Genomic DNA, 26,217 nt, shown 5'->3' with positions numbered 1-26,217 from the left:
TGATTCTCTATCGAAACTACAGTATCTGTGGGGTTACGTAGCACTTTCTAAGGCTTCCATTGGCTGTCTAAAGCCTTCAGAAAGCGGATTGAGGCGTCTCCTGTCTCTGGGCAGAGTATAGTCGCTCAGTTTGTAAGTGGTCTGCCTGATGACAACGATGTAGGGCAGGCTGTGAGTAGCGGTTAGCGGTTATGATATGAAGGTTTAGGCTTGGAAAGGTTTTTTTCACCTGGTCACAGACAGCTGATGTGTTGTGCACTGAAGTCCACAAGTGAAGGGAAAAGGTGAGAGGAGGAGAGCGCATAGATGCGAGAAAGAATTATAGCTACAATGATTAAACGTGGCTGCTATGAAAGTGAACTGTGTTTGCGTGTGATCAGGGGTGTATTCATTCCGCCGATTCTGTTGAGAAACTTTCTTAAACGGAAGCAAATGGAACAAAACAGGGATAAACATACCTGAATTTGTCCAATAGAAACTTTTGTTTGCAACTGTTGGACGAATGATTACACCCTAGATCAGCTAGATGCAGGTAAGAGTGTGCAAGGCGGTATTGAATGTGTCACATCTTGATTACTCAAATTTCTCTCGACCTGTGTACCTACATTGTAAACTTTCATTCATAGGCTAGGTTGTAGCAACCTCATGATGGGTACAGGGAAAATGTGACTATCGTGTAGTAGCCTAAACCTATCGATGTTACATTGAACTGGGCGAATGGAAAATGAATGACAGTCATCCAATATGCTGTAATAGAAATAAGGCCATGCTCATAAAAAAATGATTGTTCTCCCTAATCTTAAACGGCACCGATCGCCACTGCCTTCAGAGGGTGTGTGTGCGTGCGTTCGTGCGTGCGTGCATGTGTGTGTGCGCTTGTGTGCTTCTGACTAGGGGCTATACAGGCTGTCCAGTTTAAGCTGAGGGAATGCAGGCGAATAGAAGGAAGAGAGAGCAGGAACAGGAGAGAGAACTTTGGCAGCAGTGTTCTGGTTGGAAACCAGGGAGAAGAGTTGAATCCAGCAGTCTGATCTCATTAAGATCACTTCCCAGAGAGGAGAAAAAAAAGACAGAAAAAAGCTCCCCTGGATTTTAGTCCAAACATTCAATGTAATGGTGGTAGTTCAGGAAATCATCCTCGCATGAGTTAATAATGCCTAGGCCTTTGCTCAGTTGGATAACACAGACACACACGGAAAGAAAAACAGAGCGAAAACAAGAGCAGAGGAGAGACGAGAAGAGAGGAAAGGATGAAGAGAGCACAGCAGAGGGGAGGTGTGGAGAAGAGCATCTAATCTACCTGTCTCTCTCCATGCGTCTCTACCATGCTCAGAGAACGGTAGAACCTTCCCTAGAGATTACTGAACGACGGAGAGCAAGAAAGAGGCAGGCCTCCATCCCTCACTCAACCTGTCCCCATGGAAACCACCTGGAACAGCCCAGCTCCCCTCCCTAGCAAATGCTCAGACGGGCGCGTGCCTCACATACACACACGCTGGCACGCACACAAGGCTGAGCGCACTCAACACACACACACAAACACAGTTTGCCTTCAACACATTCATCAATCTGCCGCTTCACTTGCAATACCAGAACACACACAGCAGACATCATGTACACACACCACAGTTTCTGGGGGGGGGGTTGCAGTGTCTTATTTTCCTTCTATTTGTTAACAATTGAATCGATTTCTGTGGTGCTGAAGGACATTAACCCTATAACCTCTAACCCAGCCTTACAATATATAAGCTAGTGTTGTCACATTGTTGTCCTCCCTTCATATGATGATCAGTGACCTCAGAGACAGGCATTCTACCGATCTCGTTCTCTCTCTCTCTGTCCCCGATCTCTTTCTCTTCCATTCTGCCGCACATCGATTGACTCAATCATTCAATCAACATTCCCCTCAACTTCTCCCTCGGAGCTGAAGATATTTTCTCTCTTTTTGTCTTTCCCTCTCTCTCTCTGTCGCTCTCTCTCTTTCTTTCACTCTCTCACAATCTCCCCCCACCTTCTCAATCTCCTGTTTTAACTCCATTTCTTTCTCTCTCTCTCTCTCTCTCTCTCTCTCTGCTTCTCTCTCTCTGCTTCTCTCTCTCTCTGCTTCTCTGTCTCTCTCTGCTTCTCTCTCTCTGCTTCTCTCTCTCTCTGCTTCTCTCTCTCTCTCTCTGCTTCTCTCTCTCTCTCTGCTTCTCTCTCTCTCTCTGCTTCTCTCTCTCTCTCTGCTTCTCTCTCTCTCCTCTTCTCTCTCTCTCTCTCTGCTTCTCTCTCTCTCTGCTTCTTTCTCTCTCTCTCTCTCTCTCGCTCTCTCTTTGGGGCTCTGAACCTTGCTTTCCTGACTGAAATTAGCAGTACAACTTATAAGATGTAATCAGAACTTGTCAATTGAATCCAAAATGATAAAAGCGAATGAAAATAGAGTGATGCTAGTAGACAGTGTGGCGCTGCGAGCTGCACTTCTGCTCTCTGATGCTAGTTCAAATGTATTTTGTTTGGGTGCTGATGCACAAGCACACGCACACAAACATGCGCACACACACACGGTTTTTGTCTGTTTAGGCACTGGTGCTATAATTGCTTAATGAACTGTTAGCTGGTAATTAGTGGAGGAGAGAGACTGTTTATTTGAGGCCAGTAGCCACTTCCTAAGACCGGAGTGACAGAATGAGAGCCAACCCACGGGGGGGGGGTGATTGCAACAGTGCTGGGCATATTCGGCCAGATAAACCCCCCCTCAGCCTCGAAAGCACCGGAGAGGAGAGAGCAGCTCTACTGAGAAAGTATTGGTTTTCTGTTTTCACTAATGACCTTCCACTGACATTGAATAAAGCCTGTGTGTCTATGTACGCTGACGACTCAACAGTACATACGTCGCCTACAACAATAAAATAAATAAATGACACCCTTAACCGAGAGCTTCGGTCAGTTTTAGAATGGTAACTAGCAGTAGGCTAGTGCTAAATATCCCAAAAACTGAAAGTATAGTTTTTGGGACAAATTACTGGCTCAACTCTACATTTACATTTTTACATTTACGTCATTTAGCAGACGCTCTTATCCAGAGCGACTTACAGAACTATTATTGAATAATGTTGCGATTGAGCAAGTTGAGGAGACTAAACTGTTGGATGTAACTCTGGACAGCAAGCTGTCATATAGACTCAATGGTTGCTAAAATGGGAAGAGGTCTGTCCATGATTAGGCATTGCTCTACTTTCTTGACATCTCAGTCGACCAGGCAGGTCCTACAGGCACTAGTTTTGTCGCACCTGGACTACTGCCAAGAGGGACATGGGTAAAGAGCAGCACGTATTGCACTTAGATGTACATGGAGGGCGAATGTCAGTAACATGCATGTCAATCTCTCCTGGTTCAAAGTTGAAGAGAGATTGACTGCATCACTATTGGTCTTTGTGTGAGGTGTTGAAGTTACCGTACTGTCTGTTCAAGTAGTTGGCACACAGTTCGGACATTCATCGGGAAAGTTCCCTCAAATTTTTTTCAGCACTGAGTTTCAGGTCTGCTGAGCACAAACTTCAACGATGTATATTTCTGTACAACTTCCAGCATTCCTTTACTGTGAACACTAAAGGCTGTACCTGCCAAGTAGGCTACTGTTGCTATTTGATCATAATGTAGACCTACCAGAGTTGCCCACTATCAACAACTATAGAGAAAATGCATCCCATAATATTTTTACATGGAAATAGCCGTTCTATCATTCAGCCTACAGTAGCAGCCAATGTATGTTTTTTTTTATTTTTATTTGAAATGTATTTAACTCGGCAAGTCAGTTAAGAACAAATTCTTATTTTCAATGACAGCCTAGGAACAGTGGGTTAACTGCCTTGTTCAAGGGCAGAACGACAGATTTGTTCCTTGTCAGCTCGGGGATTCGAACTTGCAACCTTTCGGCTCTAACCACTAGGCTACTCTGCCGCCCCGCACATTGGTGTTCAATGTAGGCCTACATTCCATGAGACTTTTGAAAAAAACATGCAGGGCTTGACATTAACCTGTTTATCCACTTGTCCTTCAGACAAGGAGGTAACTGAAAATGTTGTTGTGTTGTTTGATGTAAGAAACCACTTTACAAAATAAAATGCATTACCATTCCCATACCATTATTATAGCGAATCAGACAAATTATGCTACCCTCTGCCTATTGGCTACTCAAAATACAACACTTCCCCTTTACTGTACAGTCGTGGCCAAAAGTTTTGAGAATGACACAAATATACATTTTCACAAAGTTTGCTGCCTCAGTTTGTATGATGGCAATTTGCATATACTCCAGAATGTTATGAAGAGTGATCAGATGAATTGCAATTAATTGCAATGTCCCTCTTTGCAATGCAAATGAATTGAATCCCCCAAAAAACATTTCCACTGCATTTCAGCCCTGCCACAAAAGGACCAGCAGACATCATTTCAGTGATTCTCTCGTTAACGCAGGTGTGAGTGTTGACGAGGACAAGGCTGGAGATCACTCTGTCATGCTGATTGAGTTCGAATAACAGACTGGAAGCTTCAAAAGGAGGGTGGTGCTTGGAATCATTGTTCTTCCTCTGTCAGCCATGGTTACCTGCAAGGAGACACGTGCCGTCATCATTGCTTTGCACAAAAAGGGCTTCACAGGCAAGGATATTGCTGCCAGTAAGATTGCACCTAAATCAACCATTTATCGCATCATCAAGAACTTCAAGGAGAGCGGTTCAATTGTTGTGAAGAAGGCTTCAGCGCGCCCAAGAAAGTCCAGCAAGCGCCAGGACCGTCTCCTAAAGTTGATTCAGCTGCGGGATCGGGGCACCACCAGTACAGAGCTTGCTCAGGAATGGCAGCAGGCAGGTGTGAGTGCATCTGCATGCACAGTGAGGCGAAGACTTTTGGAGAATGGCCTGGTGTCAAGAAGGGCAGCAAAGAAGCCACTTCTCTCCAGGAAAAGCATCAGGGACAGACTGATATTCTGCAAAAGGTACAGGGATTGGACTGCTGAGGAAAAGTCATTTTCTCTGATGATTCCCCTTTCCGATTGTTTGGGGCATCCGGAAAAAAGCTTGTCTGGAGAAGACAAGGTGAGCGCTACCATCAGTCCTGTGTCATGCCAACAGTAATGCACCCTGAGACCATTGATGTGTGGGGTTGCTTCTCAGCCAAGGGAGTGGACTCACTCACAATTTTGCCTAAGAACACAGCCATGAAAAAATAATGGTACCAACACATACTCAGAGAGCAACTTCTCCCAACCATCCAAGAACAGTTTGGTGACAAACAATGCCTTTTTCAGCATGATTGAGCACCTTGCCATAAGGCAAAAGTGATAACTATGTGGCTCGGGGAACAAAACATCGATACTTTGGGTCCATGGCAGGAAACTCCCCAGACCTTAATCCCATTGAGAACTTGTGGTCAATCCTCAAGAGGCGGGTGGACAAACAAAATTCTGACAAACTCCAAGCATTGATTATGCAAGAATGGGCTGCCATCAGTCAGGATGTGGAACAGAAGTTAATTGACAGCATTCCAGGACGGATTGCAGAGGTCTTGAAAATGAAGGGTCAACACTGCAAATATTGACTATTTGCATCAACTTCATGTAATTGTCAATAAAAGCCTTTGACACTTATGAAATGCTTGTAATTATACTTCAGTATTCCATAGTAACATCTGACAAAAATATCTAAAGACACTGAAGCAGCAAACTTTGTGGAAATTAATATTTGTGTCATTCTGAAAACTTTTGGCAACGACTGTACATGACTTGCTTTTCAAAGATATCAAGAAATGTACATGTTTTGTGTCCTTGTAGGAAGCAATCACTCCCCTATTGCTGACTACAAATGATCTATAACTGGGCTAGTAACTCATTAACTAGCAAAGGATATGAACAAAATGTGCACATGTGGATACATGCACCTCTTGCTTTTATCTAAAAACAAGCATATCTACTCATGACCACTCATGCTGTAAACACAGTCCAGTTAAAAGTAAATGGCACAGATCCATACAGTGCATTCGGAAAGTATTCAGACACCATTACTCTTTCCACATTTTGTTACGTTACAGCCTTGTTCTAAAATGGATTAAATCTACACAAATACCCCATAATGACAAAGCAAAAACGGGTTTTTAGACATTTTTGCAAATTACATTTACATAAGTATTCATGACCCTTTACTCAGTACTTTGTTGAAGCACCTTTGGCAGCGATTAGACTTGAGTCTCCTTGAGTATGACGCTACAAGCTTTGCACACCTGTATTTGTGGAGTTTCTCCTATTCTTCTCTGCAGATCCTCTCAGGCTCTGTCAGGTTGGATGGGGAGCGTTGCTGCACAGTAATTTTCAGGTCTCTCCAGAGATGTTTGATTGGGTTCAAGTTCGGCTATTGCTGGGCCACTCAAGGACATTCAGAGACTTGTCCCGAAACCACTCCTGCATTGTCTTGGCTGTGTGCTTAGGGTCGTTGTCCTGTAGGAAGGTGAACCTTCGCCCCAGTCTGAGGTCCTGAGCACTCTGGAGCAGGTTTTCATCAAGTATCTGTCTGTAACACAGCATGATGCTGCCACCACCATGCTTCACCATAGGGATGGTAGCAGCTTTCCTCCAGACGTGACGCTTGGCATTCAGGCCAAAGAGTTCAATCTGGTTTCATCAGACCAGAGAATTTTGTTTCTCATGGTCTGAGAGTCCTTAGGTGCCTTTTGGCAAACTTCAAGGGGGCAGTCATGTGCCTTTTACTGAGGAGTGGCTTCCGTCTGGCCACTCTACCATAAAGGCCTGATTGGTGGAGTGCTGCAGAGATGGTTGTCCTTCTGGAAGTAACTCCCATCTCCACAGAGGAACTCGGAAGCTCTGTCAAAGTGATCATCACGTTCTTGGTCACCTCCCTGACCAAGGCCCTTCTCCCCGATTGCTCAGTTTGGCCGGGCAGCCAGCTCTAGGAAGAGTCTTGGTGGTTCCAAACTTCTTCCATTTAAGAATAATGGAGGTCACTGTGTTCTTGGAGACCTTCAATGCTGCAGAAATTGTTTTGATACCCTTCCCCAGATCTGTGCCTTGACACAATCCTGTCTCGGAGCTTTGGTTTTGGTTTGACATGCACTATCAACTGTGGGACCTTATATAGACAGTTGTGTGCCTTTCCAAATCATGTCCAAACAATTGAATTTACCACAGATGGGCTCCAATCAAGTTGTAGAAACCTCTCATGGATGATCAATGGAAACAGGATGCATCTGAGCTCAATTTTGAGTCTCTTAGCAAAGGGTCTGAATACTTATGTAAATATTTGCAAAAATTTGGAAAAAACTGTTTTGTCATTGTCTTTATGGGGTATTGTGTGTAGATTGATGATGGAAAAAAAAATATTGAATCCATTTTAGAATAAGGCTGTAATGTAACAAAATGTGTAAAAAGGGAAGGGGTCTGAATACTTTCCGAATGCACTGTATGTGGTCTATTTGTATATTGGCCTACTGCAGCTCTGGTTATGCCACACTGGTCTGTGTATTGCATGTCATTGCAATAAAATCCTACTCCGATGCGTTCTACCTACATCAAAATCTCTTGCATAATTCAGTTTCTTTCGGGGTGTTGATTTGAAATTAGCTAATATTGCGTTGATTCGATTACAATTGCCACAGTAAAGGGAAACGTTGATAGTCTTATCAGGGAAAACTCTATAGCAGATGTCACCAACCTTTTCTGAGTCACGATCACTTTCTGAGTCACGATCACTTTCTGAGTCACGATCACTTTCTGAGTCACGATCACTTTCTGAGTCAAAATGCAAGCCGGGATCTACCGCTCAGATCATTTTTTAACGTGACTTACAAAATGTAAGCCTATGCAACAGTCTGAGCGGAGGGAGAGAGCGGCAGCCTGAGGGTCCGCCTTTCAACATCCCTCTGCTCTCCCTTTCCTCCACCGACAATTACCAGAAAGGGAAACCATCTTCCAGCGGATGGCAAAACTCGAGTCACACCACATTATTTCTGCCTCATGCACAAATTCATGTTGTTACTCCTATGAACAGAGGAAGTGAAATATTCCTAGATATAAAAAAAAGACCCAAACTGCTAATAATAACAACAACGCAAGCCTATCGATACACTTTCCTACTCATTCATTACCGCTGCAGTGCTTGTTGTAGCGCTGAGTGGAAATAGGAAGAATGCGCATTTTATGGCTTATAAAAGTGTTGAATACAAAGTGTTGACAGTGCGGAGTAAGGAGTTAAACATGAACTCACTCTTGACAGTCTCTCTATAGTTATGATTTAAAACATTCTAAAATCTCACAGCATCAACTTCGCTGTAGCTTTCTTATATGCCTGCTACATTACTACAGACATGGTAGTCTGAGCCATCCATTTCGCTAGCGGTTAGCCTATCATGCACTTGATTTTCTCTCCGGGCCGGCCGTTAAGGCAGAGTTTGTACCTTCAGACACATGAAATGGTTCAAAATGGCAACAGTTCAACTACCCGACACGCAGGGCAGCTGAATCGGGTGCACCTACCGCCAACAGCCCGAGACAAATAACCAACAAAAATAGGAACACAATGCTTTATCGTTGTTTTTTTTACAGAAATGTTTGGCGATCGATCGACCGGTTGGTGACCACAGCTCTAGAAAGTTGAGTGAAGTTCTATCTCTTGCTTCTCTCCATGGGCTGATATTTCTTCTGCATGGCACTCCAGCGGAAGCTGCAAGGCAGTCTCGGGCTACTCAGCTTAGAGGGTACAACACAAGGCATGCAATCAGAGGTCCCTTCACCGTCCCCAGGTCCAGAACAGAGGCTGGGAAATGCACAGTATTAAAGAGAGCCATGACTCAAGCTAGTAATAAAACCAGATTTTTAAAAAATGGATAAAATAACACCTTATGGCACAACGGGGACTATGAAGAAACACAGCTATTTTTTAAATATTTCGTATTGTAATTTGCACTGTATTATGTTTTGTATTTTGTAGGTGGGTGGCCTTGCACGAGCCTTGACTTGTGCGAGCCGGAACGGCTCATAGGGCAGGAGCCATCTGTTTCTGAAGAGGGAGGCAGAAGCAGGATATTATGTAGTATTATCTACGTATATTATGTATTTTATATGTTGTATTTTCTTTCCTGTTTAGACCCCAGAAAGAGTAATTGGGGATCTTAATAAATACTACTACTACATATTCATGCTGAGGTTTCTCATCCAAATCTATCTGTGGGAGAAGATACAAACTAACAGAGACACAGGTAGTGAAGCATATCACACACACCCAGGACCTGTCTCATAGAATCCTGCCAGAATCGCTGTGTGTGTGCGTGTGCGTGTGCGTGTGCGTGTGTGTGTGTGTGTGTGTGTGTGTGTGTGTGTGTGTGTGTGTGTGTGTGTGTGTGTGTGTGTGTGTGTGTGTGTGTGTGTGTGCGTGTGCGTGTGTGTGTGTGAGTGCGGGGAGATAGAATGTAACTAAAGTGGTTAAAGCCACAGGTGTCTTCTTGGTGCTGTCTGGTTACGGTGACTGGTTGCTTGAATAAGCAGTACACAGGCTTGGCACACACACACACACACACACACTGATGTCAGGCTTCAGTGCTTTCAACACAAAAACGTTTACAGGAACCAAAGGTGTTTCTGAAGGCTCTGGCGGTAGCCATGGAAACTCAGGTCTGGTACCTGCCAAGAGGTTAGCAGTGTGTCAAACACTGTGTTCATGCATTTTGTGTGTATGTGTATATATACTACCGTTCAAAGGTTTGGGGTCACTCAGAAATGTCCTTGTTTTTGAAAGAAAAGCATATTTCTTGTACATTAAAATAACATCAGTGTAGACATTGTTAATGTTGTAAATTACTATTGTAGCTGGAAACGGCTGATTTTGAATGGAATATCTACATAGGCGTACAGAGGTCCATTATCAGCAACCATCACACTGTGTTCCAATGGGACGTTGTGTTAGCTAATCCAAGTTTATCATTTTAAAAGGCTAATTGATCATTAGAAAACCCTTTTGCAAATATGTTAGCGCAACTGAAAACTGTTTTTCTGATTAAAGGAGAAATTAAAATGGCCGTCTTTAGACTAGTTGAGTATCTGGAGCATCAGCATTTGTGGGTTCGATTACAGGCTCAAAATGTCCAGAAACAAAGAACTTTCTTCTGAAACTCGCCAGTCTATTGTTGTTCTGAGAAATGAAGGCTATTACATGCGAGATTCCAAAAACTAAATCTCAACACGCTTACCCCCCCCACTCATTCGCAAAAACTGACACCGTATCTGTCCCTCTCTCCCTGCTCTCTCCTCCTGTATGACCGAACCCCTTTTCCATCCATATTTATAATAATGAATTCTTTCTTTACTGTTTTGCGTGAGAAACATTACATTAGAGAGAGAGAGAGAGAGAGAGAGGGGGGAGAGACACTGTATTCTGTTCTTCCCAAACGATGAGTTAAGGCTAATTGGGAGACCTGGGCTGTAAAGGGGAGAGGTCTCCAACATAAGTCAATACTCCTCTGGCCAGAATAATGCTGAATTTACTGAGTGTTTAACCAATTAGCATCTGTTTAGTCTTCCATCCTGCAGGCTAAGTGACTCAGTTAGGACCACAGTTACAGTGTGTGTGTGTGTGTGTGTGTGTGTGTGTGTGTGTGTGTGTGTGTGTGTGTGTGTGTGTGTGTGTGTGTGTGTGTGTGTGTGTGTGTGTGTGTGTGTGTGTGTGTGTGTGTGTGTGTGTGTGTGTGTGTGTGTGTGTGTGTCCGTTGGATATTACCCCAGCATAGAGTAAATTATCCAGTGCAGTGCATTCTCCTCTCCACCAATAGTATTTAATCTGTGTCTCTAGCCAAACATGGTGCCCAAACCAAACACTTTGCAACATCTAAGGACAACAGGCTTTCCTACACCTCTCAGATAGCAGTCGACGGCCTCATTGAGCTCATGTCTCTCTCCCTTGTCTATCCATACCTGCCCTCCTTCCTCCCCCTTTTCCCCCCTCCTTCCATCCCCTTCTCTTTCACTCGCTCACGTTTTCTCTCTGTCTTTCTCTTTGTCTCTCTCTCTCTCACACTCTCTCCCTCTCTGCTTCTCGCTATAATGTATCAGGTGTCATAACAGGGGTTGATGTCCACCAAGTCTCTGCTTTGTGTCTCTCTCCTTTTTCCCTTGATTCACGACTGGTGTTCACGCACGCACGTACGCACGCACGCACACACACCACTGAAGAGGACAGAATGGGGAAGATAGATGAACGGAGGGTGGAGAGGGATGAGATGAGAGGAAAAAGGTTAAAGAGCATAAAAAGAGGGCGAGAGAGACTGTTTGCTGAGTCAAAACATGGTGCAAGAGAGGAAAGGAGAGAGTATGAAAAAAAAGTCAGAGAGAGAGAGAGAGTGAGAGAACTGCTGTAGTTTTTCAATCCCTGGGTAGTGTTATGTCTCTCCTACACCATATGATCTCTGTAAAGTGGCTGTGAAATACCACCCACTCAGCTGAAACATTACCATAAACACCTGCCAGCCATCTGAGAGGAGTTTCGTATCAAACAGTATATGGTTCTACTGCAGTAGGTAACTTAACCAGGCATTACCATTAACACCTGCTGTGTGTGGCAATTATATTTTTCCCAGAATCCTTCATTTTAAATTGGTTTAATGGACTAGTGGCCTTGTTACCTGTCAGACACAGGAGCGACAGACAGAAACACAAAAACACACACACAATCGTACACCCATCTCCACACCTCCACACGATTTACGACCTCCATCTCTTTTCACCTGCTTTACAGCTTGAACACAGCCAACACTGTCTGCTACACAGGAGCATGACACTCATAAATCACACACGCACGCAGGCACACACGTCTCTGTCTCCTTCTTTCTCTCTCCCTCTCCGTCTCTGTCTCTCCCTCTCCTTCACGTCCCTTCCCTCTCTCCCATATGAGCCAAAGGGGAAACCGAGACAGAGTGATGAAAACCGGGAATCAATAACATTCCTGGGAGGGAGCAAAATGAATTTCCGAAATAGAGTTATGGAGTGTCGTACCTCATAGGTATGTGTGTGAGTGTACGTGTGTTTGTGTGCACGCGAGCACGTGCGTGTCTATTGTATTCAGTATATCTTTCCCCCAGCTAGCTCACCTCGCCATTAAATGAAACATTTACAGTGTCTGACGCAGCCTGATAGCTATGGAGAGTGTGTATACAATACAATGTAATGTTTATACAGGACGTAACGTATGTGGCACATAGTGTATATAGACCATAACTTAGTGCATTCTATAATATACATTATGAGTATAAGCACTTAACAGTTTGACAGCGAGATTGCCAGAAGAAGTTTGCCCGTCAGTGTGTGAGGGAGGATAGTCTAGAGAACACACAGGGAGGGAACAGTCTGCAAAACATCCAGGAGGAAACAGTTACAGACATAGTGTCTGCCGCGGAGATACCAGAGATGATTTAACGTACAACACAGTTAAATAGACTACTACATATACATACTATTATATATTGTAGTACCTCTTTCTGTCTCTCTCTCCATCTCTTTCTCTTTTTCTGTCTCTCTCTCTCTCTCTGTCTCTCTCTCCCTCTCTTTCTATTTTTCTGTCTCTCTCTCTCTCTCTCTCTCTCTCTCTCTCTCTCTTTCTGTCTCTCTCTCTTTCTATCTCTCTACTGCATACACATAGTACTGGATATTGTAGTACCTCGTTCTGACTCTCCTGCCCAAAAAGGGGACTTGTGTGAACTTAAGAACTGGAGTCCTTTGGTATTGCTCTGTGCGGACTACAAGATATTTGCCAAGGTCCTCGCTAGCAGACTGAAGTCCCATCTGGACTCTGAGTGGACCATGAGTATCTGTTTAATGTGATGTCTGTGTTTGGGTTTGGGGAAAGGTTTGTGGCCTGTGTGAAGCTGTTGTATGCTGGGGCGTCATGTATGGTCAAGGTGGGAGGGGGGCTCAGTAGGCCAGTCCGGGTGAGGCGGGGCAGTAGACAAGGATGCCCTCTATCAGGGCAGTTATATACACTAGCCATTGAGTCTTTCTGGGGCGTCCTACACAGGAGACTGCAGGGAGTGTGCTGGACAGTCATGGATGTGTTGACAGGCATAGCAGTGTCGGTGTATGCAGATTACATTTCTGTGATGGTCAGGGATGGGCAGGATATGCAGGCACTAGAGACTAGTCTGAAGGTGTACAAAGGAGCTTTGTCAACTAAAATGAACTAGGGCAAGAGCAAAGCTCTGTTATGTGGGGCATGGAGGTATAGGGCCCCTCTTCTGCCTCCAGGGGGTTTGCAGTGGGGTTGTGAAGGGCTTAACATTTTGAGGGTGTACCTGGGCTCGGCGAGGTGGGTCAGGCAGAACTGGGAGGGGGTGTCAAGACTGGCCAGGTGGAGGTGGCTCATGTCCCAAGTTTCATATAGAGGGAGGGTGCTGATAATCAAAAACCTGGCAGCATCTGTCCTTAACCCCCCTGTACCATACTGATGTCGGCTGGAGGGAACCAGCATGCGCGCTGCTGAGGAGAGCTGGCGGATTAGGGTTGGACTGGCAGCTGTACCTCATGAGGCTGGAGAGGTTGAGTAGAGCAGGTCTCACAGATTTTTACTCTGCAGTGCTGAGGGCCTGGCAGCTGCTAAGGCCCATACGAGAAGGGGGTGTGGAGCCTGGGTTGTGGGTGTGGGAGGAGCCTATCTTCCACAACCCAGCCATCCTTTTGAGATCGGTTCAGTCGGCCACCCTGCAGAGGCAACTGATGGCAGCAGGTTTACTAAGGCCGGGTGACCTGCAGCTGCTGGGGGAGGAGGGGTGGAACACCCCGGAAGTCCTGGCACAACAAACAGGAATAACGTCTCTTAGGCTGCTGGAGAGATTCCTGGAGGAGATCCAGGAGGCACTGTCTGAGCCGGTAAGGGGGTTGTTTGAGGGGTCAAAAAGGGAGGGGCCACTAATGTTTCTGCCACTGCAGGTGGCAGAGACTGGGGACTGGCAAGTGGGTCTGGAGGACTTGTTTGATTTTAACACTCCGAGCCTGGGGAAGTTTGACCGGGTGGGAGGTAAAGCTCTCTACAACCTCTGCATTAAGGTAAGGAATATTAGGAGCCTAACAGGAGTGAGGGCACATCAGTGGCAGGGGGTATGTGGGGCGGAGAATATGGTGGGTTTTAGATGGAGGGGATCTACAAACCCCCTAGTACCAAAGCGGTCAGGGGACCTCCAGTGGAGGGTTCTACATGGAGCCCTGGCCACTAACAGCTGGTTGGTACGGGTTGAACCGGGAGTCGGACAGGGGTGTCCTTCTGTGTTATGAGTGAAACTGTGCATCATGTGTTTTCTGTGTGTGCCAGGTTAATGCCATTAATGTCTTTGTTGGAATGTCTATGTGAGAGGTTGGCGGTGGAATTTACTGTCGGAATGTTTAGAATGGGGTACAGGTATTCGAATAAGGAAAAGTCCAAATGTGTGTTGTTGAATTTTCTGTTTACTCAGGCAAAATTGATAATTTGGCTAGACAAGGTCAAAGGTGGGGGGATAACAGACCCTTTACTATTATTTAATGGGATGGTCTCTGCGTGCCATAGGGTGGAATTTGAGTTCTATAAAATTACAAAAAGTGTGGAGATGTTTCAGGAGATATGGTGCATCGGTGGGGCCGTCTGTACAGCTGGGGAAGATGGTTATTGTGATTTGTGGTGTTGTATCGTGTGGTAGAGGGCAAGGTGAGTATGCAGTATAGGGGATATTTGTTTAATGAGAATGTATCATTAAAGAAAGACAAAAAGTCAAAGTTCCCTCTTTGTCTCTCTCTCTTTCTATCCCACTCTCTCTCCATCAATGGCCCTGCCATCCAGGACCTCTATACCAGGCGGTGTCAGAGGAAGGCCTTAAAAAAAGACTACAGTCACCTATGTCATAAACTGTTCTCTCTGCTACCGCAGGGCAAGCGGTACCGATGCACCAAGTCCAGAACCAACAGGACCCTGAACAGTCTCTACCCCCCAAGCTATAAGGCTGCTAAATAGTTAGTTAATAAATAGTTAGCCAATAGCTACCCAGAATATCTGCATTGACCCTTTTCACACTAATCTCTTTTGACTCATCACCAGGCCCGCACGGAATCAGTGCACGCAGAATTCCGATGAAAATCTGCAGAATTTCAAAATGGAACGCATAGGAATCTAAAGCGAAAAGTACACTGCCAGCTGATAGAAAAGTGAACTAAAATTCACTTGATGCTGAACTTGCATTTTCATTTCATTTTCATGTATTTCAATCACCCAAAAGTGTAGCCAGAGATGTCCCACTCTCCCAACCGTAGCCCCTCAGCTGTGTGAGTGGTGCAGGAGGCTCAGTGAGTGAATAGCAGCTGTCTGAGGAACGAAGTAACATTATGTTGCTAAAAATGCCCAGATTTACAGTAGAGGAGCTGAGGAGTAAACACTTGGTGTCCAGAATAAAAGCCAGGGACAGGGACAGGGAGTTTCCAGCTGAACTGTACGAGGATGGAGGAGTACTTTTCTGCAAAGACTGTCAGAATTCAATCTGCTACATACAGCGTCAAACTGCAGTGGAGCACCTGAGGTCACTCCGACACAACAATAGGAGGGCTAGTGGACCAGGTAAGCATTCTGATGCTTTAGCTAGCTACAGATATATTAACTAGCTAGTAGTTTTGCTCAAGCTAGCTAATATCTGTTCTTGATAATTAAATGTTTGTCTGTATCTAGATAGGGGTGGGAAGTTTACTAGCTAACGTTAGCCTGGCAAGCTTCCCAACTTGTCACTCCAGCTCCATCATGCCATTTAGGCTAGCTAGCAGCTAGTAGCTAACAAGTTACCAAAAGTGGCGTGGTGGAGCTATCAAAGCAAGTGACATGTTGGGAAATAACTATAAAAGCAGCAATATTATTTTTTGCTAACTACTCTCATTGTTTTAAAATATCTGTGTGTGTATGAGACATACTGTCTGGTTTTTGGGCTGTTTGTGTGTGTGTGTGTGTGTGTGTGTGTGTGTGTGTGTGTGTGTGTGTGTGTGTGTGTGTGTGTGTGTGTGTGTGTGTGTGTGTGTGTGTGTGTGTGTGTGTGTGTGTGTGTGTGTGTGTGTGTGTGTGTGTGTTGCTTAAGGAGAGAGATTGCTTAGCTTCAAAGCTTGAGATCCACTGTAGGGCTGTTATTGAACTCAACCTGAGAATACTTAATTTGCTAAATTTAACATTGTTCTTTATTTTCTACAAGAACACAGACCCTGGCCTCCTGTCTGGCAAAGACCCCCTCCACAGCTGACAGAAAGGTGTTCATCTTGAACTTCACAAGAACATTAATCGAAGCAGATATACCTCTTTAGAAAAGGCCCAAGTTCTCCACCTTTCTGAAGAAACAAGCAGGGAGGGTCTATCCCAGCGCCATCCCAGCGCACAGTACATTCCACTACAATACTTCACCATAGGGAAGGTGCCAGGTTTCCTCCAGACGTGACGCTTGGCATTCAGGCCAAAGAGTTCAATCTTGGTTTCCTCAGACCAGATAATCTTGTTTCTCATGGTCTGATTCCTTTAGGTGCCTTTTGGCAAACGCCAAGCGGGCTATCATGTGCCTTTTACTGAGGAGTGGCTTCCATCGGGCCACTCTACCATAAAGACCTGAATAGGGGAGTGCTGCTGATATAGTTGTCCTTCTGGAAAGTTCTCCCATCGCCACAGAGGGACTCTGGAGCTCTGTCAGAGTGACCATCGGGTTCTTGGTCACCATCCTGACCGAAGCCCTTCTCCCCGATTGCTCAGTTTGACTGGGTAGCCAGCTCTAGGAAGAGTCTTGGTGGTTCCAAACTTCTTCCATTTAAGAATGATGGAGGCCACTGAGCTCTTGGGGACCTTCAATGCTGCAGACATTTTTTGCTACATGTCCCCAGATCTGTGTCTCGACACAATCCTGTCTCGAAGCTCTTAGTGCAATTCTTTCGACACCATGGCTTAGTTTTTGCTCTGACATGCACTGTCAACTGTGGGACCTTATATAGACAGGTGTGTGCCTTTCCAAATCATGTCCAATCAATTGGATTTACCACAGGTGGACTCCAATCAAGTTGTAGAAACATCTCAAGGACGATCAATGGACACAGGATGCATCTGAGCTCAATTTCGTAGCAAAGGGTCTGAATACGTAGGGAAATAAGGTGTCTCTGTTGTTTATTTTTAAGAAATTTGCAAAAATTTCTAAAATATCTGTTTTTGCTTTGTCATGATGGGGTAGGTTGATGAGGAAAAACATTTATATAAGCCAATTTAGAATAAGGCTGCAACGTAGAAAAATGTGGCAAAAGGGAAGGGATCTGAATACTTAAAACAATGTTCCAAAAGTTATTAAATAATGTTAGTACTTTAGGGTCAAAAAAAGCTTTCTGCAGAATTCCGCAGATTTTCAACAGAAATCGGCGCAGAAAATAGAAACAATTTCAGCAGATTACATTTGGGTTTGCTCATCACATACGCTGCTGCTACTGTTCATTATCTATCCTGTTGCCTAGTCAGTTTATCCATACCTATATGTACATATCTACCTCAATTACTTCATACCCCTACACATCGGTACTGGTACCCTGTGTGTGTAGCATTTCACTGTTAGTCTACACCTGTTGTTTACGAAGTATGTGACAAATACAATTTTATTTGATTTTAATGGTGTCAGGATGGAGATATCAGAGATCGGGACTCAAAGGCCCACCTCAGAGGAAGTTGCCTCACCTTTTTCGAGTAATTCCTGTCCTAGAGCGGAAATTCTCATTTAGGTTCCACCTCGAAGAGTGACACATGCTGCTAATTCTGGAATTGGGGGTATTCAGGAATTGGGGGTGGGAACGTTGTTGTGATTTCCACATGTAGCAGAGAAATAACAACACATAGGGCACTGACTGACAGCTGTCAGTGTAACTAGCTAGCATGCTAACCTTAGCCAGCTAATGAAAGTTATGTGAGCAGCATTTCAGTTAAGACAGGCATACTTTATGTCAGGTGCAAATCATTTTTCAGAAAAAGACTACCAGCCTACTTGTTATGAGATAGTCTCAGCTAAACCATGCCTAAATGAGCTGTTGACATGTTGAGGCTTGATGTTTGTCTGACTCTTGCCGTTTGATAATTCCAGTGAAGCCGTGTAGGATTCCAGACGTCATTAATATTTGGACATGCACACGGACATGATCAAATAGCTATATTATTTTTTCTCTCTTATCATTTAAGCTAGCTAGCTATATATCAATGGATTATCAAAATTCTGGCCACAAATCCGGACTAGAAATAAAAATAATATAAACTCCAGTAATATGGCTAGCTATTGAACGGTTTGGAGCGGTTCCCCGGGTGAGTGGAGATTTCTCTTTAGGATCAATGGAATGGTCAAAAATGAGCAAACCCTGCACAACAGTGGCATTGGGCCATGCAAAACTAATTTGTCTTGCGAAGATGGGGGGAGCGTGGTTCTCAGATGCAATTGTATTATTTATAAAATTACCATATTTCAATTTAATGCAGACTAGCTCAAACATAAGGGAAACTTGACAGATTATCCAATGGATCATTTTTATTTGATCCATGGCAAAGCGGCCAAGTATACGGTCGTCGCTAGTTAACACTGCCACAAAGTCATAAACCCCATCTATATCAAAATGTTGTCTTATTCTTATTATCTATCCTAGTCACTTTATCCATACCAATATGCACCTACAGTGGGGAGAACAAGTATTTGATACACTGCCAATTTTGCAGGTTTTCCTACTTGCAAAGCATGTAGAGGTCTGTAATTTTTATCATAGGTACACTTCAACTGTGAGAGACGGAATCTAAAACAAAAATCCAGAAAATCACATTGTATGATTTATAAGTAATTAATTAGCATTTTATTGCATATTTTCTGCATTTTTATTGCATTTTATTTGCATTTTATTGCTAATTGACATAATTTGAGTCAATTGGAGGTGTACCTATGGATGTATTTCAAGGCTTACCTTCAAACTCAGCGCCTCTTTACTTGTCATCATGGGAAAATCAAAATAAATCAGCCAAGACCTCTGAAATAAAATGGTAGACCTCCACAAGTCTGGTTCATCCTTGGGAGCAATTTCCAAACGCCTGAAGGTACAACATTCATATGTTCAAACAATAGTACACAAGTATAAACACCATGGGACCACGCAGCCATCATACCGCTCAGGAAGGAGATGCGTTCTGTCTCCTAGAGATGAACGTACTTTGGTGAGAAAAGTGCAAATCAATCCCAGAACAGGAAAGGACCTTGTGAAGATGCTGGAGGAAACAGGTACAAAAGTATCTATATCCACAGTAAAAAGAGTCCTATATCGACATTACCCGAAAGGCCGCTCAGCAAGGAAGAAGCCACTGCTCCAAAACCGCCATAAAAAAGCCAGACTACGGTTTGCAACTGCACATGGGGACAAAGTTCGTACTTTTGGAGAAATGTCCTCTGGTCTGATGAAACAAAAATAGAACTGTTTGGCCATAATGACCATCGTTATGTGTGGAGGAAAAAGGGGGATGCTTGCAAGCCAAAGATCACCATCCCAACCGTGAAGCACGGGGGTGGCAGCATCATGTTGTGGGGGTGCTTTGCTGCAGGAGGGTCTGGTGCACTTCACAAAATATATGGCATCATGAGGAAAGAAAATGAGGTGGATATATTGAACAACATCTCAAGACATCAGTCAGGAAGTTAAAGCTTGGTCGCAAATGGGTCTTTCAAATGGACAATGACCCCAAGCATACTTCCAAAGTTGTGGCAAAATGGCTTAAGGACAACAAAGTCAAGGTATTGGAGTGGCCATCACAAAGCCCTGACCTCAATCCTATAGAAAAGTTGTGGGCAGAACTGAAAAAGCGTGTTCGAGCAAGGAGGCCCACAAACCTGATTCAGTTACACCAGCTCTGTCAGGAGGAATTCACCCAACTTATTGTGGGAAGCTTGTGGAAGGCTACCCAAAACGTTTGACCCAAGTTAAACAATTTAAAGCCAATGCTACCAAATACTAATTGAGTGTATGTAAACTTCTGACCCACTGGTAATGTGATGAAAAAAATACAATCTGAAATAAATCATTCACTACTAAAGATTTCGAAATGGCGTAGCAGTCAGACGTCTTTGTCTTGTCTCGTCCCATGTATATATCTTTTTATATATTTTTCTTTGCATTCTTTTTAATATTTTTCCTAAACCTCAACTTCAAAATACTCTCCTGCAACCCGCGTCACCCAATGTAGCGTGGATCTGTGTTTTTTTCTAAAGTATTTCTATTTACTTCCGAACTGGAATACCTCAACTGAAGCTAGCTAGCTAACTAGCTACCAGCTATCAGTCAGCTAACCACTGCTAGCGGTCATCAGCTAACCTTTAGCTCGGAAAGCTCTCGCCAGTTTGTACAACGCGTTTCAAACCAGAGCATACCAGACCTATTTTTCTCTCCATATCCCCGGATTCCTACCGCAAATTCTGAACCTTTTCATCTGGATCATGGCAGCAAGCTAACCGCAACCCGGGTTGACTACTCCTGGCTAACGTTTCCGGTCTGGAGCAAGCACCAACTACCCTGGAGCTAGCCCATGCTAGACCCATCTCCTGGCTAGGGCTCCTGGGCTACTCCTGAAGCCCACTCCTCGGCTACAATATCCGGACCCCTCCTACTGCCGGTACGGGGGACGGAACCCCGCCGATCCTTCACGACTGGAATACCGACATAATCTGCCCGAGGATCCCAACAGGCCCCTCAGGCGCTACGTCTCCTAAAGGCCCATTCTGCTAACCGCGGCCTGCTAGCTATCTATAGCATATTGGACTGTTAGCTGATCCATCGGCCAGTTTCTTGGACTGCTATACCCATTTTGCCAATTGGACTTTGGACCCCTCTGCTACTTGGAACCCTACTAATTCCACGACTGGTCTATCGACATCCCCGCACGAGGAGGCAAAAAGAGACTTTCCCCCATCGCGACGTCCCTCTAAGGCCATTATGCTAGCTCGCTAGCCCCGGCCTGCTAGCTTGCTAGCCCCGGCCTGCTAACTGTCTGAATCGCCGTGTCCCCAGCCAGCCCAACCCCTCACTGGACCCATACGATCACTTGGCTACGCATGCCTCTCCCTAATATCAATATGCCTTGTCCATTACTGTCCTGGTTAGTGATTACTGTCTTATTTCACTGTAGAGCCTCTAGCCCTGCTCAATATGCCTTAACCAACCATGTTGTTCCACCTCCCACATATGCAATGACATCACCTGGTTTAAATGTCTCTAGAGACTATATCTCTCTCATCATTACTCAATGCCTAGGTTTACCTCCAATGTACTCTCTTCCTACCATACCTTTGTCTGTACATTATGCCTTGAATCTATGCTATCGTGCCCAGAAACCTGCTTCCTTTACTCTCTGTTCCGAACGTGTTAGACGGCCAGTTCTTATAGCCTTTAGCCGTACCCTTACCCTAATTTTCCTCTGTTCCTCTGGTGATGTAGAGGTTAATCCAGGACCTGCAGTGCCTAGCTCCACTCCTACTCCCCAGGTGCTCTCATTTGTTGACGTCTGTAACCGTAAAACCCTTGGTTTCATGCATGTTAACCTGTTGGGGTATAGGGGGCAGTATTGTCACGGCCGGATGAAAAACGTACCCAATTTAAACAGGTTACTACTCTGGCCCAGAAACGAGAATATGCATATTATTAGTAGATTTGGATAGAAGGCACTCTGAAGTTTCTAAAACTGTTTGAATAGTGTCTGTGAGTATAACAGAATTCATATGGCAGGCAAAAACCTGAGAAAAAGTCAACCAGGAAGTGGAGGATCTGAGAATTGTGTTTTTTCTTTCTAGTCCCTTTCGAAACTACAGTATCTGTGGGGTTACGTTGCACTTTCTAAGGCTTCCATTGGCTGTCTAAAGCCTTCAGAAAGTGGTTTGAGCCTTCTCCTGTCACTGGGCAGAGTATAGGAGCTCAGTTACTGAGTGGCCTGCCTGGCAAAAATTGGATTGGATATGCGCGATCACGCGAGCACGCTGTTCCTTCTTTTTCTTCTTGAATGAATATGCTATTGTCCGGTTGGAATATTATCGCAATTTCACGTTAAAAATACCATAAAGATTGATTTTAAACAGCGTTTGACATGCTTCTAAGTACGGTAATGGAACATTTTGACTTTTTGTGTCTCGAATTACGCTCGCACATCATGCTTTTGGATAGTGACCTGAATGCACGAACAAAACGTAGGTATTTGGACATAAATATGGATTATTTGGAACAAAAACAACATTTCTTGTGGAAGTAGCAGTCCTGGGAGTGCATTCTGACAAAGATCAGCAAAGGTAATTCAATATTTCTAATACTAATTCAGAGTTTAGGTTGCCCCGAAATTGGCGGGTGTCAGTATAGCTCGCTGTAATGGCGAGCTATGTATTCAGAATATTGCAAAATGTGCTTTTTCCGAAAAGCTATTTTAAAATCTGACACCGCGGTTTCATCCAGGAGTAGTCTATCTATTATTCTTTAAATAATTGTTATATATTTTGTCAGCGTTTATGATGAGTATTTTTGTAAATTGATGTGCACATTCACCGGACGTTTTGGTGGGAATACATTTTCTGAACATCAGGCGCCAATGTAAAATGCTGTTTTTGGATATAAATATGGACTTTATCGAACAAAACATACATGTATTGTGTAACATAATGTCCTAGGAGTGTCATCTGATGAAGATCGTCAAAGGTTAGTGCTTCATTTAGCTGTGTTTTGAGTTTTATTGACACATGTCCTTGCTTGGAAAATGGCTGTGTGATTATTTTTGTCTATGTACTCTCCTTACAAAATCTAATGTTTTGCTTTCGCTGTAAAGCCTTTTTGAAATCGGACAATATGGTTAGATTAACGAGATTCTTATCTTTAAAATGGCGTAAAATAGTTGATTGTTTGAGAAAATGAAATTATGAGATTTTTTATGTTTTGTATTTCGCGCCATGCTATTTCACTGGCTGTTGAATAGTGTGTCCCGCAGGTGGGATGGTAGCGTCCCACGTAGCCCTGAGAAGTTAACATTAGAAGCCTACTCCCTAAGTTTGCTTTATTCACTGCTTTAGCACATTCTGCCAACTCGGATGTCTTAGCCGTGTCTGAATCCTGGCTTAAGAAAACCACCAAAAACCCTGACATTTCCATCCCTAACTATAACATTTTCTGCCAAGATAGAACTGCCAAAGGGGGCGGTGTTGCAATCTACTGCACAGATAGCCTGCAGAGTTCTGTCTTACTATCCAGGTCTGTACCAAAACAATTCGAGCTTCTACTTCTAAAAATTCACCTTTCCAGAAACAAGTGTCTCACCGTTGCCGCTTGCTATAGACCACCCTCTGCCCCCAGCTGTGCCCTGGACACCATATGTGAATTGATTGCCCCCCATCTATCATCTGAGCTCGTGCTGCAAGGTGACCTAAACTGGGACATGCTTAACACCCCCGCCATCCTACAATCTTCCCTGTGGCTCAATTGGTAGAGCATGGTGTTTGCAACAACAGCATGGTGTGTGCAACGCCAGGGTTGTGGGTTCAATTCCCATGGGGGGGACAGAAAAAAAAAGGCATGAAATGAAATGTAAGTTGCTCTGGATAAGAGCGTCTGCTAAATGACTAAAATGTAAAATGTAAGCTTGATGCCCTCAATCTCACACAAATTATCAATGAACCTACAGGTATAACCCCAAATCCGTAAACATGGGCACCCTCATAGATATCATCCTAACTAACTCGCCCTCCAAATACACCTCTGCTGTTTGCAACCAAGATCTCAGTGATCACTACCTCATTGCCTGCATCTGTAATGGGTCTGTGGTCAAACTACCACCTTTCATCACTGTCAAATGCTCCCTAAAACACTTCAGCGAACAGGCCTTTCTAATCGACCTGGCCGGGGTATCCTGGAATGACATTGACCTCATCCTGTCAGTAGAGGATGCCTGGTTATTCTTTAAAAGTGCCTTCCTCACCATCTTAAATAAGCATGCTCCATTCCAAAAATGTTGAACTAGGAATAGATATAGCCCTTGGTTCACTCTAGATCTGTCTGCCCTTGACCAGCACAAAAACATCCTGTGGCGTTCTGCATTAGCATCGAATAGCCCCCGTGATATGCAACATTTCAGGGAAGTTAGAAACAAATATACACAGGCAGTTAGGCAAGCTAAGGCTAGCTTTTTCAAACAGAAATTTGCATCCTGTAGTACAAACTCAAAAATGTTCTGGGACACTGTAAAGTCCATGGAGAATAAGAGCACCTCCTCCCAGCTGCCCACTGCACCGAGGCTAGGAAACACTGTCACTACCGATAAATCCACAATAATTGAGAATTTCAATAAGCCTTTTTCTACGGCTGGCCATGCTTTCCACCTGGCTACCCCTACCCCGGTCAACAGCCCTGCGCTCCCCACAGCAACTTGCCCAAACCTCCCCCACTTCTCCTTCACCCAAATCCAGATAGCTGATGTTCTGAAAGAGCTGCAAATTCTGGACCCCTACAAATCAGCCGGGCTAGACAATCTGGACCCTCTCTTTCTAAAATTATCTGCCGAAATTATTGCAAACCCTATTACTAGCCTGTTCAACCTCTCTTTCGGATCGTCTGAGATTCCCAAAGATTGGATAGATTCCGCGGTCATCCCCCTCTTCAAAGGGGGAGACACTCTAGACCCAAACTGCTACAGACCTATATCTAAGACCTTTCTAAGGTCTTTGAAAGCTAAGTTAACAAACAGATTACCGACCATTTCGAATCTCACCATACCTTCTCCGCTATGCAATCTGGTTTCAGAGCTGGTCATGGGTGCACCTCAGCCACGCTCAAGGTCCTAAACGATATCATAACCGCCATCGATGAGACATTACTGTGCAGCCGTTTTCATCGACCTGGCTAAGGCTTTCGACTCTTTCAATCACAACATTCTTATTGGCAGACTCAACAGCCTTGGTTTCTCAATGATTGCCTCGCTTGGTTCACCAACTACTTCTCTGATAGAGTTCAGAATGTCAAATCGGAGGGTCTATTGTCCGGACCTCTGGCAGTCTCTATGGGGATGCCACAGGGTTCAATTCTCGGGCCGACTCTCTTCTCTGTATACATCAAGGATGTCGCTCTCGCTGCTGGTGATTCTTTGATCCACCTCTACGCAGACGACACCATTCTGTATATCTCTGGCCCTTCGTTGGACACTGTGTTAACTAACCTCCAGATGAGCTTCAATGCCACACAACTCTCCTTCCGTGGCCTCCAACTGCTCTTCAACGATCGCTGCCCACACCTGCCCGCCCGTCCAGCATCACTACTCTGGATGGTTCAGACTTAGAATATGTGGACAACTAGAAATACCTAGGTGTCTGGTTAGACTGTAAACTCTCCTTCCAGACTCACATTAAACATCTCCAATCCAAAATTAAATCTAGAATCAGATTCCTATTTTGCAACAAAGCATCCTTCACTCATGCTGCCAAACATACCCTCGTAAAACTGACCAACCTACCGATCCTCGACTTCGGCGTTGTCATTTACAAAATAGCCTCCAACACTCTACTCAACAAATTGGATGCAGTCTATCACAGTGCCATCTGTTTTGTCACCAAAGCCCCATATACTACCCACCACTGCGACCTGTATGCTCTCATTGGCTGGCCCTCGCTTCATACTCGTCGCCAAACCCACTGGCTCCAGGTCATCTACAAGTCTCTGCTAGGTAAAGCCCCGGCTTATCTCAGCTCACTGGTCACCATAGCAGCACCCACCCGTAGCACACGCTCCAGCAGGTATATCTCGCTGGTCACCCCCAAAGCCAATTCTGCCTTTGGCCACCTCTCCTTACGGTTCTCTGCTGCCAATGACTGGAACAAACTGCAAAAATCTCTGAAGCTGGAGACTCTTACCTCCCTCACTAGTTTTAAGCACCAGCTGTCAGAGCAGCTCACAGATCACTGCACCTGTACATAGCTCATCTGTAAATAGCCCATCCAATCTACCTCATCCCCATACTGTATTTATTTATTTATTTATTTATCTTGCTCCTTTGCACCCCAGTACCCCAACATGCACATTCATTTTCTGCACATCCTACCATTCCAGTGTTTAATTGCTATATTGTAATTACTTCGCCACCATGGCCTATTTATTGCCTTACCTCTCTTATCCTTCCTCATTTGCACATGCTG

The 26,217-nt window shown here is 44.4% G+C and overlaps 1 protein-coding gene across 3 annotated transcripts in view; it reads right to left on the bottom strand.

Annotated features, from left to right (window-relative positions):
• LOC106610711 (kinesin-like protein KIF26B) overlaps positions 1-26,217 on the bottom strand; it is a 141,627-nt gene that overhangs the window by 58,934 nt on the left and 56,476 nt on the right. The window lies entirely within an intron of this gene.

Source organism: Salmo salar, chromosome ssa09, assembly GCF_905237065.1.
Source record: "Salmo salar chromosome ssa09, Ssal_v3.1, whole genome shotgun sequence".
Lineage (NCBI taxonomy): Eukaryota > Metazoa > Chordata > Actinopteri > Salmoniformes > Salmonidae > Salmo > Salmo salar.
The sequence above is the reverse complement of the archived record's forward strand: the minus strand, read 5'-3'. Positions and strand labels throughout refer to the sequence as shown.